The sequence below is a fragment of the Triturus cristatus genome, chromosome 1_1, assembly GCF_964204655.1.
Source record: "Triturus cristatus chromosome 1_1, aTriCri1.1, whole genome shotgun sequence".
NCBI classification, from domain to species: Eukaryota; Metazoa; Chordata; class Amphibia; order Caudata; family Salamandridae; genus Triturus; species Triturus cristatus.
In genome coordinates, this window is record NC_140579.1 from 483940574 (window position 1) to 483961833 (window position 21260).

The following is a 21260-nucleotide window of genomic DNA, read 5'->3' on the forward strand; positions in this document are numbered from 1 at the left end:
AGGCTTAGAACAGAAAGACTTTGCACAAACAGTCCGAGGCCACTTCCCCATGATTTATTTTCTTTCCTTGGGGCCTCTCAGGTGAGTCCAATTGCCAGCATGCATGCTGGGATTTGTAGTGCCTTGGATTGAAATATAATCCCTTTGGTGGGTGTGCTCCGTATTTCAAATTGAATTCATTATTTCAGCCCTCCAGTGGACCTCCAAGTTCAAAATGGCAGGCTGATTTATGAAATTCCTGTTCCTGCAACAAGGCTATGAACAGTTCTGTGCCCCAGCAGCCCCTTTTCCCATAATAGGGCGGTTCAATTTTCCCGGCAGGGATGCCGTTATCCTTTGTTTCAAAACGTTCCCAAAAACAAAGACGCACTCGAACTGGAAAAACTCATCCGAGTTCTTTTAATTGCAAAGCAATACCTGGCATTTGTCCTCAGAGTAAATTCCTTTGCCTTACATGTTTCAGGCCACCTGGCCCTTGCTCACAGGCTTAGAACAGAAAGACTTTACACAAACAGTCCGAGGCCACTTCCCCATGATTTATTTTATTTTCGTGGGGCCTTTCAGGTGAGTCCAATTGCCAGCATGCATGCTGGGATTTGTAGTGCCTTGGACTGAAATATAATCCCTTCGGTGGGTGTGCTCCGTATTTCTAAATGAATTCATTATTTCAGCCCTCCAATGGGCCTCCAAGTTGAATATAAAGAGTAAAAACAAGGACCCCCTGAACAGCAAATAGTTCAATTCCTAGGACAGGGAAATTTTAGTGTAATGAAATATATTCCTAGGCAATCTTCGTATAATGTATGAAATTCTATCGTATTACTTTATAGGGAAACAAGAAAGAATTTATTCATTAAGATATTATAAATATAAAAGATTTATTTTTTCATTATTCATTTTATGAAAAAAGGAATCATGTAACACATTACATTCAATTTTAATTAAAAGTGATGATTCAACAATTGTATCAATTGTATCAATATAACATAAAATATAAAAAGTGGCAGCTGCCACTTTTTATATTTTATGTTATATTGATTTTTACAATTGTTGAATCATCACTTTTAATTAAAATTGAATGTAATGTGTTACATGATTCCTTTTTTCATAAAATGAATAAAGAAAAAATAAATCTTTTATATTTATAATATCTTCATGAATAAATTCTTTCTTGTTTCCCTATAAAGTAATACGATAGAATTTCATACATTATACGAAGATTGCCTAGGAATATATTTCATTACACCTCCAAGTTAAATATGCCAGGCTGATTTATGAAATTCCTGTTCTTGCAACGAGGCTATGACCTGTTCTGTGCCCCAGCAGCACACCCACCGGAGGGTTTAAATTCATTCAGAGGAACTACAAATCCCAGCTTGCATGCTGGTAATTGAACTCACCTGAGAGGCCCTATGAAAGGAAAATGAAGTCATAGGAAAGGAGCCTCTGAATGCTGGTGCAATGTTTTTTCTTTCAAGCCTGTGATCAAGGGCCATGTGGCTTGAAACGCGTAAGTCGATTAATTTTCATCCGAGTGCTTATGCCAGGTATTGCTTTGCAATAAAAGAACTCTGTCGAGATTCCCTTGCTGAGTGCATCTTCATTTTGGGAACAATTTGGTAACAAAATATATATATATATATATATATAACATATTCAAACTTTACAGAAACACACAGTCACTGGATGATGTCATCAGTGATGTAATTTGAGATGTCATCAGTGATGTCACTGATGTATTTAGGGACGTCATCAGCAGTGCATTGTGGGGGCGCGAGTTATAGTTAGCTCAACTAACTATAAAGCTGGAATTTCTATGGTTTTGTACAAGTGAAATGTCCAACTAGCTATAACGTTCATGAAACCTATGGTTTTTTCAGTGAATATATATACATATATATATATATATATATATTACCTACTGGCGGTCGCCAGTAGGTAGTTATAGTTAGGACCACGTTTCCATAGGAAATCCGCAACATTCTATTTTGAATAACTTTGGCGCCGGTCGACGAATCCTCGCGAATTTTTCAAAATAGGTGGGGCGCTACGCTCCTTTCCTTCCCTAAAAGTCTCGGGGGGATTCGTCAAGGGGGGGCTGAGATAAAAGGGGGGTCCCAAAACGCGTTTTTCCCATGCATTTTTCCATAGGACCTTTAGACAGGGCTACAGCCCGAACGGCTGAACAGAATTACTAGAAATTTGGCAGAGAGGTAGTCCTCAGGTCAAGGAAGTGCCTTTTGTAGGTTTGGTGTAAATCTGTTCAGTAGATTCTGAGAAAATAGCCTTTAAATCAATATATATATCTGAGCCAGCTTACGGTGCGCTTACGGTACGCTTACCGTACGCGTACGGTGGCGTGCGCGAGCACGATTCTGATTGGCTCTTAGATCTTAGTAAACATTCGAATCGGCCGAAACCAGGAAGCGGCGGCCGCCATTTTGTGTGTTTCACTCAGAAAAAAAAGAGTGATAACAAGAAAAGGGGGCAAGGAGGAGAGTTACAGACCCCCTAACATTTGTAAGGGGGTCAAAGAAGGACAGAAAAGTACAAAGAAAACATTTATTGTTTTTAAAAAAAATCACGGGGTACGTGTACGGTAAGCGTACGGTAAAATAAAAAAAATAAAAAAAGATAGGAAATGCAGATTTAAGTGTTTAGATATTAGGGGGCTCTAAAAAGAGCCGTTGTGTTTATGAAGTGATTTTTAAGTGGTACCTACAAGTAAGTACCGATGCAGAGTCTAAGGTTCAAGAGGAAGACTCTGTTCCCTTCATCATTGAAGTGCACACCATCTCCTCTATAAATGTCTTGCATGTCGTAACGCAAGTTGTTGTGGTAAATGGAACCCATACCATAGTCACGGAGGAAAGCAGAAACAGATTTGTTGACGTGCTTTCTTGCTTTGTCAATCTGCGGACAGAAATGATTGGACCAGTTCCATTTTTGCCTTTGGCATATGTTAGAAAACACAAAGGCAGTTTTAGGGAAAAGTGAAAACAGTTGTGCAAAGGTGTCCTTCATAAGCATTTCCAGACCTACCCCAGTCAAAGTGCCTAGGTCATTGCCACCACAGTGCACTATTATGAGGTCAGGGTGTTGGTTTTGCATGAAGGATTTCACCAATGGCATCAATTGGTGCCACTTTAACCCTCTCTGACCAATCCATTTAATGTCTACATTTGGCAAAGCAAGGTCTCTCACCATACCTGTTTTCTCTGCAAACTTTTCACTCCAGAAGACATAGCTGTGCCCTACAATCCACACTGTGAACATCTTCAAAGGAGAACTGGATGCACTCAGGAGGTGTAATTCAGTAGAATGGTAAAAAGAAATGAAAGACAGTTTGGAAATGGAGGCATACATATTTTTTTCATAAAAAAAAGAACTGATTGGCTGTTTCATACCATTCTAGAATAAAAACTAGGCTGTATGTGTAAATTAATAGAAGCATGTTTTGTATTGGTACAGAAAAATGTTTTACCAAAGAACAGTACTATGGATTTACTGTTAGGTTTGAAAAGTCAAGCACTCTTGCTCTGTGGAATTGAAACATTGTTTGGCGAACTTCTGACCTAACTCCACACAGCAGTGTTCCATGAGCTGTTGCTATGGTAGCAGGCAGAAGTCAAGTTGGGGGAAGGGTACTAGGCAGAAGTCAAGTTGGGGGAAGGGTACTTTTGGAAAAGAGTTGGTTTTCAACCAATAGAAATGTGTGATTACATTTGAAAAAAAGGGGGAAGCACTGAGATTTGAAATTAACATGTATATATGTGGAAAAAGAGAGGGAACGTTTGCCATTATCTGGTTCTGCTGAGAGGAGAGAGGTGTAAAGAACAGAGATCCTGGCTCTGATAATCTGCTGTTTGAGTGCCACATTTCTTTCACAACTAACTAATTTTAAAGGTGAGTTTAGAGTTTGAGAGGGGATGTATATGGTAAATTAAGAAATGAATAATAGAAATGCAATTCTTTTTGTTGAAGTTGTGTTTATTATTTTCTGTTTTGGGAGAAATTTAAATGTGAGGAACAAGTAAATTAATATGGACTATGTTTTCACAATAAATTAAGGTGTACTGGTATAAAAAAAGAATAGTTTAAGGGTTTGAGGTTGGACTCAGTAATGCAAATACATTCAGCATCACTAAGGCTGGTTGCCCTTGCTGGAGTGTAGGCAGTCACCCAGGTTACAAATGGTGCTGGTCTGAAAAAGCAGTTTGGACATGTGCTTTTTAAAAAATCTGAAAAGTGGATTCATAATGTGTCAGTCTGTAAAAGTGATTATCACTTGCCAAAAAAAAGAGCAGTAAGTGTGCTTTCAAATTGGCAAAGAAATTTCGTTTTGTGACTAATGTGAAAACATGACTCTGTGTGCAAAGAGGAATTATAGGCAGAGATTTATTGCGTATTGCTCTGGTGATTTCACAGTTGCATTAGATGGAAAGGGGGAGCCATTTTTTGGTGCAGAAGCAGACTCTTAGCACACAGCCAGCTGCTTACCATGTGGAATCATGCACAGTATTCACAAGCGAGTGGGGTTTGAGGTTTCAGTCAGTAATGCAAATACATTCAGCATCACTAAGGCTGGTTGCCCTTGCTGGAGTGTAGGCAGTCACCCAGGTTACAAATGGTGCTGGTCTGAAAAAGCAGTTTGGACATGTGCTTTTTAAAAAATCTGAAAAGTGGATTCATAATGTGTCAGTCTGTAAAAGTGTTTATCACTTGCCAAAAAAAAGAGCAGTAAGTGTGCTTTCAAATTGGCAAAGAAATTTCGTTTTGTGACTAATGTGAAAACATGACTCTGTGTGCAAATAGGAATTACAGGCAGAGATTTATTGCGTATTGCTCTGGTGATTTCACAGTTGCATTAGATGGAAAGGGGGAGCCATTTTTTGGTGCAGAAGCAGACTCTTAGCACACAGCCAGCTGCTTACCATGTGGAATCATGCACAGTATTCACAAGCGAGTGGGGTTTGAGGTTTCAGTCAGTAATGCAAATACATTCAGCATCACTAAGGCTGGTTGCCCTTGCTGGAGTGTAGGCAGTCACCCAGGTTACAAATGGTGCTGGTCTGAAAAAGCAGTTTGGACATGTGTTTTTTAAAAAATCTGAAAAGTGGATTCATAATGTGTCAGTCTGTAAAAGTGTTTATCACTTGCCAAAAAAAAGAGCAGTAAGTGTGCTTTCAAATTGGCAAAGAAATTTCGTTTTGTGACTAATGTGAAAACATGACTCTGTGTGCAAATAGGAATTACAGGCAGAGATTTATTGCGTATTGCTCTGGTGATTTTACAGTTGCATTAGATGGAAAGGGGGAGCCATTTTTTGGTGCAGAAGCAGACTCTTAGCACACACCCAGCTGCTTACCATGTGGAATCATGCACAGTATTCACAAGCGAGTGGGGTTTGAGGTTTCAGTCAGTAATGCAAATACATTCAGCATCACTAAGGCTGGTTGCCCTTGCTGGAGTGTAGGCAGTCACCCAGGTTACAAATGGTGCTGGTCTGAAAAAGCAGTTTGGACATGTGCTTTTTAAAAAATCTGAAAAGTGGATTCATAATGTGTCAGTCTGTAAAAGTGTTTATCACTTGCCAAAAAAAAGAGCAGTAAGTGTGCTTTCAAATTGGCAAAGAAATTTCGTTTTGTGACTAATGTGAAAACATGACTCTGTGTGCAAATAGGAATTACAGGCAGAGATTTATTGCGTATTGCTCTGGTGATTTCACAGTTGCATTAGATGGAAAGGGGGAGCCATTTTTTGGTGCAGAAGCAGACTCTTAGCACACACCCAGCTGCTTACCATGTGCAATCATGCACAGTATTTACAAGCGAGTGGGGTTTGAGGTTTCAGTCAGTAATGCAAACACATTCAGCATCACTAAGGCTGGTTGCCCTTGCTGGAGTGTAGGCAGTCACCCAGGTTACAAATGGTGCTGGTCTGAAAAAGCAGTTTGGACATGTGCTTTTTAAAAAATCTGAAAAGTGGATTCATAATGTGTCAGTCTGTAAAAGTGTTTATCACATGCCAAAAAAAAGAGCAGTAAGTGTGCTTTCAAATTGGCAAAGAAATTTCGTTTAAGGGCCTAATGTGAAAACATGACTCTGTGTGCAAATAGGAATTACAGGCAGAGATTTATTGCGTATTGCTCTGGTGATTTCACAGTTGCATTAGATGGAAAGGGGGAGCCATTTTTTGGTGCAGAAGCAGACTCTTAGCACACAGCCAGCTGCTTACCATGTGGAATCATGCACAGTATTCACAAGCGAGTGGGGTTTGAGGTTTCAGTCAGTAATGCAAATACATTCAGCATCACTAAGGCTGGTTGCCCTTGCTGGAGTGTAGGCAGTCACCCAGGTTACAAATGGTGCTGGTCTGAAAAAGCAGTTTGGACATGTGCTTTTTAAAAAATCTGAAAAGTGGATTCATAATGTGTCAGTCTGTAAAAGTGTTTATCACTTGCCAAAAAAAAGAGCAGTAAGTGTGCTTTCAAATTGGCAAAGAAATTTCGTTTTGTGACTAATGTGAAAACATGACTCTGTGTGCAAATAGGAATTACAGGCAGAGATTTATTGCGTATTGCTCTGGTGATTTCACAGTTGCATGAGATGGAAAGGGGGAGCCATTTTTTGGTGCAGAAGCAGACTCTTAGCACACACCCAGCTGCTTACCATGTGGAATCATGCACAGTATTCACAAGCGAGTGGGGTTTGAGGTTTCAGTCAGTAATGCAAATACATTCAGCATCACTAAGTCTGGTTGCCCTTGCTGGAGTGTAGGCAGTCACCCAGGTTACAAATGGTGCTGGTCTGAAAAAGCAGTTGGGACATGTGCTTTTTAAAAAATCTGAAAAGTGGATTCATAATGTGTCAGTCTGTAAAAATGTTTATCACTTGCCAAAAAAAAGAGCAGTAAGTGTGCTTTCAAATTGGCAAAGAAATTTCGTTTTGTGACTAATGTGAAAACATGACTCTGTGTGCAAATAGGAATTACAGGCAGAGATTTATTGCGTATTGCTCTGGTGATTTCACAGTTGCATTAGATGGAAAGGGCGAGCCATTTTTTGGTGCAGAAGCAGACTCTTAGCACACACCCAGCTGCTTACCATGTGGAATCATGCACAGTATTCACAAGCGAGTGGGGTTTGAGGTTTCAGTCAGTAATGCAAATACATTCAGCATCACTAAGGCTGGTTGCCCTTGCTGGAGTGTAGGCAGTCACCCAGGTTACAAATGGTGCTGGTCTGAAAAAGCAGTTTGGACATGTGCTTTTTAAAAAATCTGAAAAGTGGATTCATAATGTGACAGTCTGTAAAAGTGTTTATCACTTGCCAAAAAAAAGAGCAGTAAGTGTGCTTTCAAATTGGCAAAGAAATTTCGTTTTGTGACTAATGTGAAAACATGACTCTGTGTGCAAATAGGAATTAAAGGCAGAGATTTATTGCGTATTGCTCTGGTGATTTCACAGTTGCATTAGATGAAAAGGGGGAGCCATTTTTTGGTGCAGAAGCAGACTCTTAGCACACACCCAGCTGCTTACCATGTGGAATCATGCACAGTATTTACAAGCGAGTGGGGTTTGAGGTTTCAGTCAGTAATGCAAACACATTCAGCATCACTAAGGCTGGTTGCCCTTGCTGGAGTGTAGGCAGTCACCCAGGTTACAAATGGTGCTAGTCTGAAAAAGCAGTTTGGACATGTGCTTTTTAAAAAATCTGAAAAGTGGATTCATAATGTGTCAGTCTGTAAAAGTGTTTATCACTTGCCAAAAAAAAGAGCAGTAAGTGTGCTTTCAAATTGGCAAAGAAATTTCGTTTAAGGGCCTAATGTGAAAACATGACTCTGTGTGCAAATAGGAATTACAGGCAGAGATTTATTGCGTATTGCTCTGGTGATTTCACAGTTGCATTAGATGGAAAGGGGGAGCCATTTTTTGGTGCAGAAGCAGACTCTTAGCACACAGCCAGCTGCTTACCATGTGGAATCATGCACAGTATTCACAAGCGAGTGGGGTTTGAGGTTTCAGTCAGTAATGCAAATACATTCAGCATCACTAAGGCTGGTTGCCCTTGCTGGAGTGTAGGCAGTCACCCAGGTTACAAATGGTGCTGTTCTGAAAAAGCAGTTTGGACATGTGCTTTTTAAAAAATCTGAAAAGTGGATTCATAATGTGTCAGTCTGTAAAAGTGATTATCACTTGCCAAAAAAAAGAGCAGTAAGTGTGCTTTCAAATTGGCAAAGAAATTTCGTTTTGTGACTAATGTGAAAACATGACTCTGTGTGCAAATAGGAATTACAGGCAGAGATTTATTGCGTATTGCTCTGGTGATTTCACAGTTGCATTAGATGGAAAGGGGGAGCCATTTTTTGGTGCAGAAGCAGACTCTTAGCACACAGCCAGCTGCTTACCATGTGGAATCATGCACAGTATTCACAAGCGAGTGGGGTTTGAGGTTTCAGTCAGTAATGCAAATACATTCAGCATCACTAAGGCTGGTTGCCCTTGCTGGAGTGTAGGCAGTCACCCAGGTTACAAATGGTGCTGGTCTGAAAAAGCAGTTTGGACATGTGCTTTTTAAAAAATCTGAAAAGTGGATTCATAATGTGTCAGTCTGTAAAAGTGTTTATCACTTGCCAAAAAAAAGAGCAGTAAGTGTGCTTTCAAATTGGCAAAGAAATTTCGTTTAAGGGCCTAATGTGAAAACATGACTCTGTGTGCAAATAGGAATTACAGGCAGAGATTTATTGCGTATTGCTCTGGTGATTTCACAGTTGCATTAGACGGAAAGGGGGAGCCATTTTTTGGTGCAGAAGCAGACTCTTAGCACACACCCAGCTGCTTACCATGTGGAATCATGGACAGTATTCACAAGCGAGTGGGGTTTGAGGTTTCAGTCAGTAATGCAAATACATTCAGCATCACTAAGGCTGGTTGCCCTTGCTGGAGTGTAGGCAGTCACCCAGGTTACAAATGGTGCTGGTCTGAAAAAGCAGTTTGGACATGTGCTTTTTAAAAAATCTGAAAAGTGGATTCATAATGTGTCAGTCTGTAAAAGTGATTATCACTTGCCAAAAAAAAGAGTAGTAAGTGTGCTTTCAAATTGGCAAAGAAATTTCGTTTTGTGACTAATGTGAAAACAAATGTAGTAATATATTTAAATAAAATAAAGGAATTTTTTTTAGTTTTTTTCCGGTATTGCTGAAGAGCAGTGAACAAAATTTAAGATGCCTACAAAATCCAGAGTAAAAAAAGACCACAAAAAAAACCTATATTTGAAGACAACTGGAGGACCTAAGTTAGTTGAAGATGCTCATGTTGGGAAAAAGAAAAAATCTTCTGGTAAGCAGACAAAAAAATTTCTAAAGAACATATTCAAAAAAAGGAAAAATGTACAAAATGTCTGTACTGGAAAGAATGATTTCAATCGAAAAGGACAGGAAAAAATTGAGAATTTAGTTAATGCAAATATACCTTCTGCAACTAAAAAGATTAACTTAAACAGAAAAACAGCGTTTAAAGAGATACGTAGAAAAATGTTTCAGAGAAGAGTTATGTCCAATTTGATAAAGGATGTGAAGAAATATAAGCAAAAGGCTAAGTTTTATAATAGAAAAAAAGAAATTGAAGCCATTGCAGCAAAGGCATTAGAATTAAAAAGGAAACTATTCATTTTAATTTTGAATAGGATGCGTACATTAGACAAAATGGTTAATGTACTGAAATCACATAGCAAAAGGAAAAGAGTAGTGAACAGAAAAAACTTTTCTAAAGTGTTTTTAGGAAAATGGATGCATAGTTCAAGTAGTGAACCTTTTTTTAATGAAGAGAGTTATTTTCAAAGTAATAGTTTGCTGCATGCAGTTGACACCAGAGGTCGTGCTTATGAAGTGAAAAATGGTTGCATAATGGAGAAGGAGATAATGGTTCCAAGAGATGAGGTACAAGTGATGGCGGATGAGGCTATGGGGAGACGTCCTAAAGCCCCAGTGTACACTTGGAATTGTAGTAGTATTTGCACTGTGCGTCAGGAATCTATTGATACATTTTGTGAGTTTCTAAGAGAATATAGTAAAAAAAGTGTAAAACAGAAGATTAAGGTGCTTCAAAGTTTGGATCCATGCAGAGTGAGAGAGAATACTGGTTTGCAGGGTCATTCTCTGGCTTGTCTATCTAGAAAAGTGTGTAATAGTGTTTTCCATCATTTTAGGATGCTGGCTGTTCATCATACTGAAATGAGAAAGTTTGTGAGACGGTTGTATTTTGCTAAAAGTCCAGCAATAAAGTTAGATGAATTGAATAGGGCTCTGTTCCGTGGAACGGTATCAGATGTAGAGAAGGTTGTTGATGAAATTCAGTTTTGTTACTTTGGTCCTGAACAAAACAGTGCAGAGAAGGACACAGTAAATGAGGAAGAAGTGGAAGAGAATGTAGAACCCTCTGTAAGTAAGACATTTAATGATCACATAACAAAATTTGCAATAATCTCTAATGAAAGACCAAATATTACTTGTATTTGTTGCCGCAGAACTCATTATAGAAAACAAACCAGGTATGTTGATCTCTACAGAAAGAGTGAAAATGAAGATAATTATAAGTGGAAGGATTTTGCCACATATATATTTCTTGAAAATTGTTTTGAATTGGGTGAAGTTCAGCGTATTTGTAAATACTGTTACAACAAGTTAGAGGAAAATAGAATGCCGACCAGAGCTGTACATAATAATTTAGAATTGGATGCTATTCCTGCTGAACTTTCTGAATTAAATACATATGAGTCTATACTCATTCAATGTGTTCATCCGTTCCAGACCATAGTACGTATGGAGCCCAAAACTGGTAAATTACCTCCTTCAGATTTACTGAGAGGTTTAAAAGGTAGAGTGGTGTATTTGCCCTTGGATTTGAAAAAAAATATGGAAACTATTGATGCGGATACTTTGGAAACTGAACCATTAATTATTCTGGTTAATGGTGTACCTACAAAGAATAAGAAGATTTGGCAGGAGCTGGTAGATGTACGGAAAGTACAAAGAGCAAATTTGTATTTGAAAAGGAATAACAAATGGTATGAATCAATTTATATAGAAGAAGAAGAAGAAGAAGATTTACAAGAAGACACAGAAACACCAACTGGACAAATTGAAAAAGTGGACAAGTCAAAGGAAGAAGAAATTTATGAACATTTTAGCATACATCCTCTTCATTCAAAAGAAGTTATGGGAGACAATATTGATCTATTTCAGAGGAAGAAAGCAAAAGGAACTCCCGTGAGTGTATGGGAGGAGAGCTTGGAAGCTCGATGTTTTCCCCAGCTGTTTCCTAAAGGAAAAGGAGGACGATACAATGAACGTCCGGAACAGATTCCAGCTTCTGAGTATCGGACTACAAGACTATATGCTGAAGATCCCAGATTTCGACAAAGTATTCCTTATTTGTTCCATCTTTTATTTGAAAGCGACTTGTCTGCACTGTCTTATGCAGTAAATCACATTTTAAAAAGTGGAGTACATTTACAAAATGTGTCTGCTAAGGATTTTATGGAGAAAGTGCAGCACCGAGATGATCATTTGGAAACACAACTGATCAATCTGATGGCTTGTCAGCGTGGGACAAATGAATATTGGTACCGACGCCATGGTGAATTAAAAGGCATGTTACGGAATTTAGGAACACCAACATGGTTCGTTACACTAAGCTGTGCCGAGTACGCTTGGGATGATTTACTGGATTTTCTACGAGAGGCAAATTCAAACATTAAAAACATCGAATACAAGACAGCAGGAGAACTGTGCTCATTGGATCCGGTTAATGTTTGCAGATATTTCAATCATAGATTTGAGGCTATGATGTCCTTCATCTGCAATAAAAAAAATCCACCTCTTGGAGAAGTAGTAGATTTCTTTTGGAGAAAAGAGTACCAGGCAAAAGGTGCTCCTCATATTCATATGCTGTTGTGGATCAAGGATGCCCCAAAGTTTGGAACAGATACTGATGAAGCAGTGTTATCTTACATTGAAGAATATGCAACATGTGCTATACCAAAAAGCACAGAAGAGAAAAAGTTAAAGGAGCAAGTTTTACGTTTCCAAAGTCATCGGTGTGGAAAATACTGTCGACGGAAATACAAGAGCAAAGATAAATACTACACTAAATGTCGATTTGGATTTCCTAGACCTGTTCTTTCAAATGGAAGAGTAAACAGTTTTATGTCAGCTGTGAGACATACTATCACAAGAAAATCACCTAAGAATACCTACAACCTTAAAAGAAAAGAAGAATCAAAAAATATAAATGACTACAACCCAGTCATTTTATCCATGTGGAACGCTAACATGGATATACAGTATGTAGCTGACAATTCCATTGCTGTTGCTCGATATGTAACGTCTTACATTACGAAATCAGAAAAAACAGAATTGAAGGAAATGTGGGAAGAGATTTCTCACGAGAAGACTGTCAGTAAGAAGCTGTACAGTTTCAGTTTGAAGATGTTATCGCATCGAGAAATTGGATCCTACGAATGTTCAGATAGGTTATCTTCTGCAAGTCTCTACTCGAAGTCAAGAAGAATAATTTGGGCAAGTTTAGGCCTTGCAGCAATGAGAAATCGGGTACTAAAATCTGTTGGAGAAATTGAATATTTGGCCGAGAATGACCCAGAAAGTACAGATATTTTGAAATCAAACATGTTGGACACATATTATCCCAAGAGAAGTCAACATCTGGAGAACATGTGTCTCTATGAAGTGCTGCAGAACTACATTTATTCACGGAAAGCCGCAGAAGACATCAACAATGGAAAATATAAAGTCATTGGTGAGGAAGGATGTTTGGTGAAGCAAACAAAAGGAAGTTTGATAAATCACAGGAAGCTGAGTTGCGACACTACTGACAAGAAGGAATTTTACTACTTGGCTCTTTTACAGTTGTTTAAACCATGGCGTACAGAGGATGAACTACTGGGAGAATTTCAAAGCTATGAAGATTCTTTTAATGCTTGCAAAGACAGCATACAATGCAGTACATTCTCAAGTTATCTGCAAATGTTAAATGAAGAAATTGAACAGGAAACTACAATTGCAGCAGAAATAGCTAGAGACAGTTCTCAGGACAGCCAAAGTTCAGAAACACTCAGTCAAGATCCCCTAGGACAACCAATCGTTGAAAATGAAGCATCAATAGCCATGAATGAAGTGGAAACGGCTATGAATCAAGCTCAAGAAGAATTTATAGACTTAAAAAATTTGGAAAGACAACTGAACGAAGAGCAGCAACAAATTTATGAAGAGATCAGAAACAAAATTGATCACGGATTTCTACATGAAAAAAAAGAGTGCTCATGCACATCATTTCATCCAATCAGGATGTATGTAAGCGGACAAGCTGGAACTGGAAAAAGTTTCCTAATTAAAGTCATCAGAAGCTACCTACAGCAAAAAACGGATTCTACTTTGTCTTGTGTGGTTACTGCTCCAACTGGGTTAGCAGCATATAACATAAAAGGAATCACTTTACATCGTTTGCTAATGTTACCAGTGGAGCATGAGAACAAAATACAATACAACAAGCTAACTGGAGAAGCATCCTTGGAAGTTTCAAGAGTCTTGAAGAAGATGCAAGTTCTCATTATTGATGAGGTGAGCATGGTTTCAAACTTAATGCTTGCCTTTGTGCATTTAAGAATGCAGCAAATTCTGAAGACAGACTATGACATGTTATTTGGTGGAAAACACGTCATAGTTTTTGGAGATCTTTTGCAACTTACTCCAGTTAAAGGACAACCAGTGTTTAATACTGTCACACATGAAGACACGAAGAAGTCATTGGGAAGCATCGGAAATACAAATATTTGGTCCTTCTTTGAGTACAAGGAACTTACTACTAATATGAGGCAAGCAAGCGATGAAGAATATGGAAGTATTCTGAAAGATATCAGAATTGGACTACTCACAGAAGTTGGCAAAAAAGCATTACAGAGTCGGCTGCTACATAATTTATTTCCAAAGGAAGAAATAGTTGCAGAGAAGATATACAAGAACATTGCAGAAAACAAAAGTATCATCTGCTTAATGCCAACTCTACGTGAATGCTCAATATTCAATGAGGAGCTTTTGAAATTGGAAAAGGAAGAGATCAGGAAATTAGAAGCAGTGGACAAAATTGAGGATGGAAGAATTACTGTCACATTAACAGGCACACTGAAAAATAAATTGGATTCACTAGAGAAGAACATTTCCAAAACAGCTGGATTAGAAAAAAATCTATATGTTTGCATGAACTGTAGAGTATTTTTAAGGAGAAATTTGGATGTTGAAAAAGGTTTAGTTAATGGAGCTATGGGAAGAGTTGTGGGTTTTATTAATTATCAGAAAAAAGATGGAATTGAATGTTTAAAAATAAAATTTGATCAGATAGAAGAAGTTAAAGACATTTGTCGTTGTACAGTTCGTTTCATGCTTGTGAAAGACTTATATGTACGTAGGAAGCAGTTTCCGTTTTCGCTAGCATATGCTGTAACTATTCACAAGTCTCAAGGATTGACTGTAGATTGTGCATTTGTGAACATTGGTTCAACTGTGTTCAAAGAAGGTATGGCATATGTTGCTTTGTCACGAGTGAAAACATTATCAGGTTTATTCATGATAGACTTTGATGACTCAAAAGTTAGTGCTGATACAAATTGTGTAAAGGAGTATAATAGATTAAGAAGAAGCTATGCTCCTCATTTAGGTCAGTATCCTGTGTTGGAGAAACGTGTAGTTTCTCGTAAAAGGAGAAATGAGAATATCTGTGATGAAGATGTACAGAGGAGGAAAAAAAGAGGAGTGATGTAATTGCAAGCAAAAAGAGTAAGGAAAAAGAAGAACAGGTTGTAGGATGTCATTTTGAAAATAGCTCTGGTGTCAACTGCTACGCAAATGTAGTGCTGAATGTTGCATTTTATCTGGAAAGTTTGCAAGAGCACATAATAGTAAATCAGGGAAAAAGATTCTGTTCAGAGCTGAGTCTCCTTTTTCAAAAGCTGAGTAATGATAAAACTCAAATAGAAAGTGCTACTGAAATTAGAAAACTTTTAGATGTATGTTCAGGACGAACACAGTTTTCTCAAAATGAACAGCAAGATGCACACGAATTTTTGATGTTTTTTCTTCAGGTACTGGAAGAAGAAGAAGTTGCAATTGATAATTTATTTGGTCTCTCTTATAAATGGGAACATAGTTGTGAAAACTGTTATAATATATGTGGCTCTAATGTTGATAATGAAAGGTTTATTTTTTTGACATTGCCAGAGACTAAAACAGTCACTTTTGCTAAATTAGTTAAAGATGCTAATCATAGCATGCAATGCGGTGAGTGTCAATCTGACATGTTTTCAACATTAATTTTAAAGGAATACGGACAGTATGTAATTTTAATGATGCAACGATGTAGAGCTGATGGTTCAAAATTGGATACTTTAATAAAGAAGTTTACAGGACAGCAATTATCAATTTCAGGAAAAACTTTTGTAACTGTTGCAATAATTTTCCATGAAGGACCTACTGTTACTTCTGGACATTACACAGTTTATCTTAAATGTGAAAAAGGCTGGACACTGTGTAATGATTCCCAATTGGTTTTTAAGCAACGTTTGCCTTTTGATTTAGCAAATTCCTATCTAATCTTCCTGAAACCTAAATTTTAGAGAGACTTGGCAAGATCTGGACAAAACAATTTTACCATTTTATTGGATTACCATTGGAATTTTCAAAAATAAAGATTTTTTAAATTATCATTTGGCCTAATGGAAAAATAACCAATTTTTTAATTTTTAATGAAACTTTCGAAAACCAAAAATTTAGAGAAAATCGGTAACATCTGCACAATTTAAATTTTGGAATGTTATTGGAGTGCCATTGGAAATTTTTTCAAAAAGATTTTTTAAATTACTATTTGGCCATGTGGAAAGGTAAACAATTCTATTGTGGACTTAATAAATTATTAATAAATATTTAGGGAACCAATATGTTACAGAGAATCGGTGAGATCTGTACAAATAAAACTTTAGAATTTTATTGGATTACCATTGGAAATTTAATCAAAAAAGAATTTTAAAATTACTATTTGGCCTAAAGGAAATGGAACCAGATGTAATGTGGAGTTATTTGAGATATAATATTGTGATTATACTTCTGAAACAAACATATCAGACGGTATTTTAAAGAAATAAGTATTGATATTAGATGATATTTTTTTAGAATATTATGCATTTCTATAATGTTAAGTTTAAGTAAAAAGAGATTCTGGGCTTTTTTAATACAATCTTTGAGATTGTTATTTTTTTTTGCCCGCTGTAAAATGATGAATGCAATTGCTTTCACAATTTATAGTGAAATGCAATATATTCTGAAAACAGCAAAAATAAGGCAAAAATATTTTTTGATAAATATGTAAATATGTGTACTGTGTTATAAAATGTTTTAAAAATATTAATACTTTTTTCTTTTTTTTCAGATTGATATAGAAAATTTTTGAAAACTAGAACCATTTTTAAAGCAATTTTTTTTAAAAACAAATGAATAAATATTTTTTTGAGTGGGTATGGTAAGTCAATAATAATAATTGTAGTCTCTCAAAGACCTTGTAATGTGATAATTGATTTTTAGTGTTTTTAAAAAAAAAAAAAAAAAAATACGCGCACCGTACGCGTACGGTAAAAAAAAAAAAAAAAAAAAGTTTTTAAAAACATATATAAAAAAAAGATGAAAGATAAGGTTGGCTCTTAAAAGAACCGTTGTGTTCATGCAGGGACAGAGGAAAGAAAGATTGGGAAAATTAGTCTCTGCGACAAGTGTGCTGATCTATTTTGAGGTTCACTAGGGAAACACTGGTCTCCCTATGACAAATTAGATCATGACAAGAGGCGCATCGAATATCAACCCTCAGAAATCGAGGGTTAATTTCCAGAGGGCCAGCAAAAGGAGATGCTCCCCCCACAGATGAAGGGCTCACCTGACCTGCAGAAGAAGGACTCAGCCCTGCAGATGATGGTCCAGGCTGAGCTGCTGTGGATGTGCTTGGTTGACTTACTGAAGGGTTACCTCCAGTAAGTCGAGCATGTGTCCTTTTGTGTACATCCTTGAGGTGCCTCATCATGGTATGATTCCCAAAGGAATACTTCCTGTCAGGATTACCTCTTGAAAGTACACGCTGACACAGCTTACAAGTTACTAAGGGTGCATTTACCTTTTGCTGGCCTTCAGGAAAAGTAAAATAATCCCATACATAAGAGGTCTTTTGTTTCCTCGCTCTCTGCCTCAAGGTAGTGCTGCTAGTGCTAGCCTCACTCTCAGAAGGGCTCTGCTGTTCTGCCATCGTATCACAAAGACAACCCAGCTCCTTCTCCTAAGGGATCACAAGCAGAAATGAGGGGAATGGGTGTGGTGTAGGAGAGTTCTAGAACTGAAAGTAGTTTCAACCAATCAAAAGTTGTGTTTCATGATCACATGACCTACCGTACGCTTACGGTACGCTTACGGTACGCTTACGGCAAAAGTACGCATGCGCGTAAAAAAGACACGCGCTTGCGCGCATGCGGTTAACAGTCACTCCCCGACACTTCCGCGTAACGTGCGCGTGTAGCGTACACGCGTACACGTCCCGCGCAGAGTACGCGCGGCTACGCAAATTGCGTAAATATACGCAAACAGCGTAGATAAATTACGGACGTTGCGTAAACCGTACGCTTACCGTAAGCTTACGGTACGCGTACTAAAAAATAAATAAAAAAAAAAGGAAAAAATGTATTGCTAATAAATTTTACATGTTTATTTTATAAAATATATTAAAAAAAACATATTATAGAATTTTAAAAATTTAACCATAGTCTTTAAAAAAGGATAGAAAATTAAAATAAAAATATGTAAAAAAAAATAGAAGAAAAAAAAAAAATTAGCATTTAAAAAACCTTGCAAATTCACTGAAAAAACCATGGGTTTCACACACGTTATAGTTAGGAATTAGCATTTAAAAAACCTTGCAAATTCAGTGAAAAAACCAAAGGTTTCACACATGTTATAGTTAGCTGGACATTTCACTCGTAAAAAACCAATGAAATTCCCCCGTTATAGTTAGTTCAGCTAACTATAACTCGCGCGCCCGCAATGCACTGCTGATGACGTCACATATTACATCACTCATGACATGGTCAGTGACATCACTCATGACATCACTGATGACATCTCAAATGACATCACTGATGACATCACTGATGACATCATCCTTGTGATAGAGTGGCAGACCACCTCTGCCCCTAATATAACCTTTGATACACACATTCAAAAATAGAAATTAAAATTTTAAAAACAATGGACATACCAATACCAGTTACAACAACCTATTCAGTAATTCTAAGATCCACATACACATCCACTCATTCACCAACAGTCCTGTACAGTCACTCATACATGTACTCACTCATCATATGTACTCATACACGTATACATCCTGTTACACAATGCCACTCATCCATAGAGGTACTCACACACATAGTCACTCATGCTAATAAAGAATCAAACATACATTTACTTGCATATACAGTTATACACACACCGCCACACTTACTTCTACAGAAACTTACACATACTTAGTCTTTTAAACAATCACTTATAGAAACACATACTTATTCATACAGGAACTCTTCCAATCTCTCACTCTCACATATACTCGCTTATATACACCAATTGTCACATATACTAGTTTAAAACATATGTAGTTACTCATAGAGACACTATTGAGACAGTCATTCACTCACTAACACACCCATGCACACACTCATTCACCCATAGAGTCCTGCACACATGCTGTCTTCAACACATACAAAGAGTGAGTCATTCATTCATGCACCTATGCACTACGTAATACCCCCCACCGAACCATACAGACATCAGACACTGATACTCAAAAAACCAACTAATAACCTATATAGACACCCATGTAGCTACTCACCAACCCATGCAGCCACTTATACACAAAGTGAGAGACTGATACAGATATTTACATATTTAAACATTACTCACTAAGCCATGTATTCACTAAGATACACTTAATCAGTCAGTTATACAATCAATTTTTCAAAAACAATTCATCCATTTAGACACTTGTATACCCATTTATTCTTCCATCGACCTTGAGATATACATATATAAAACATATGTAATTTTCTGAAAAACACACATTCTCTGAATGATGTCATCAGTGATGTCATCAGTGATGTCATTTGAGATGTCATCAGTGATGTCATGAGTGATGTCACTGACCATGTCATGAGTGATGTAATATGTGACGTCATCAGCAGTGCATTGCGGGGGCGCGAGTTATAGTTAGCTGAACTAACTATAATGGGGGAATTTCATTGGTTTTTTACGAGTGAAATGTCCAGCTAACTATAACATGTGTGAAACCTTTGGTTTTTTCACTGAATATATATATATATATATATTCACTGAAAAAAACAAAGGTTTCAGGGGCGTTATAGTTAGGAATTGGCATTTAAAAAACCTTAGAAATTCACTGAAAAAACCATAGGTTTCAGGGGTGTTATAGTTAGCTGGACATTTGCCTCGTACAAAACCCTAGAAATTCCCCCGTTATAGTTAGTTCAGCTAACTATAACTCGCGCCCCCGCGATGCACTGCTGATATTACATCACTCATGACATGGTCAGTGACATCACGGATGACATCACTGATGACATCTGAAATGACATCACTGATGACGTCATCCATGTGATAAATTAGTGCATCTTCTCACACCCTTTGATATACTCAATCGAAATTTCAGACGTCCATTCTCAAAAACAGAGATACTCCAATACCAATAACTACATACCCACTCATTGACTCTTAGATCTACACACACATCCACTCACTCACCTGTACAGTCACTCATACTTACAGTCACTCAGTACAGGACTATCATATGCATTTATACACCTGCATAGACACTCACACACCACCAATCATCCATAGAGGTACTCTCACACCTAGTCAGTCATGCAAATAATTAATCACACTCCCATTTACTCACCTATGCAGTTATACACACACAAGTTCACTTACTCATAAAAATAGTACCACATTCTTACGCTCTTATACAATCACTGATACAAGCACACACTCATCCATACAGCCACTCTCACAATCACACACTCTCACAAATACCCACTTATATACTCTTACACACATATATACTGCCTTTCACATATGTAGTTACTCACACATGTACCACTGAGATATACATTCAATGACTAACACACCCATACATACACTCACCCAACCATACAGTCCATCACAGATGCACTCTTAAAACCATGCACCCATAGAATGACCCACTCATACATGTATGCACAGAGTCACACACACCCCACCCACACACACACTCAGGCACCCATACAGATACTCAGACAACCAATCAATAACCCATAGAGACACTCATATAGCTATTCACAAAACCATGCAGCCGCTTATACACCAACAGACAGACAGATACAGACATTCACACAGTTTAGTCACTACTCTGCAGTAAGATACGTTTAATGACTCACTTATAGAGTCAGTCATGCACCTACTAAATCATCCATTCACACACTTATACACCCACTCATTCTTCCATAGGTTTTTCCCTATATATATATGAAACATATTTAAAATTTACAGAAGCACACACTCACTGGATGACGTCATCAGTAATGTCATCAGTGATGTTATCAGTGATGTCATCAGTGATGTCACTGACCATGTCATGAGTGATGTAATATGTGACGTCATCAGCAGTGCATTGCGGGGGCGCGAGTTATAGTTAGCTGAACTAACTATAACGGGGGAATTTCTAGGGTTTTATACGAGGGAAATGTCCAGCTAACTATAACGCCCCTGAAACCTATGGTTTTTTCAGTGAATTTCTAAGGTTTTTTAAATGCCAATTCCTAACTATAACGCCCCTGAAACCTTTGGTTTTTTCAGTGAATTTCAAAGGTTTTTTAAATGCCAATTCCTAACTATAACGTGCATGAAACCTATGTTTTTTTTAGTGAATTTCAAAGGTTTTTTAAATGCTAATTCCTATCCATAACTTATCTCTAAAGATATCATGTTTAATGATTTTCATTGGATTTCTATATTTTTCAATTTCAGTGTGTCAATTTCATTAATCATGTTTTTTTGAAATTCTTTTTTAACACTATTTTTTTAACGTATTTTTTCATTTAAATCTTTTAAAAA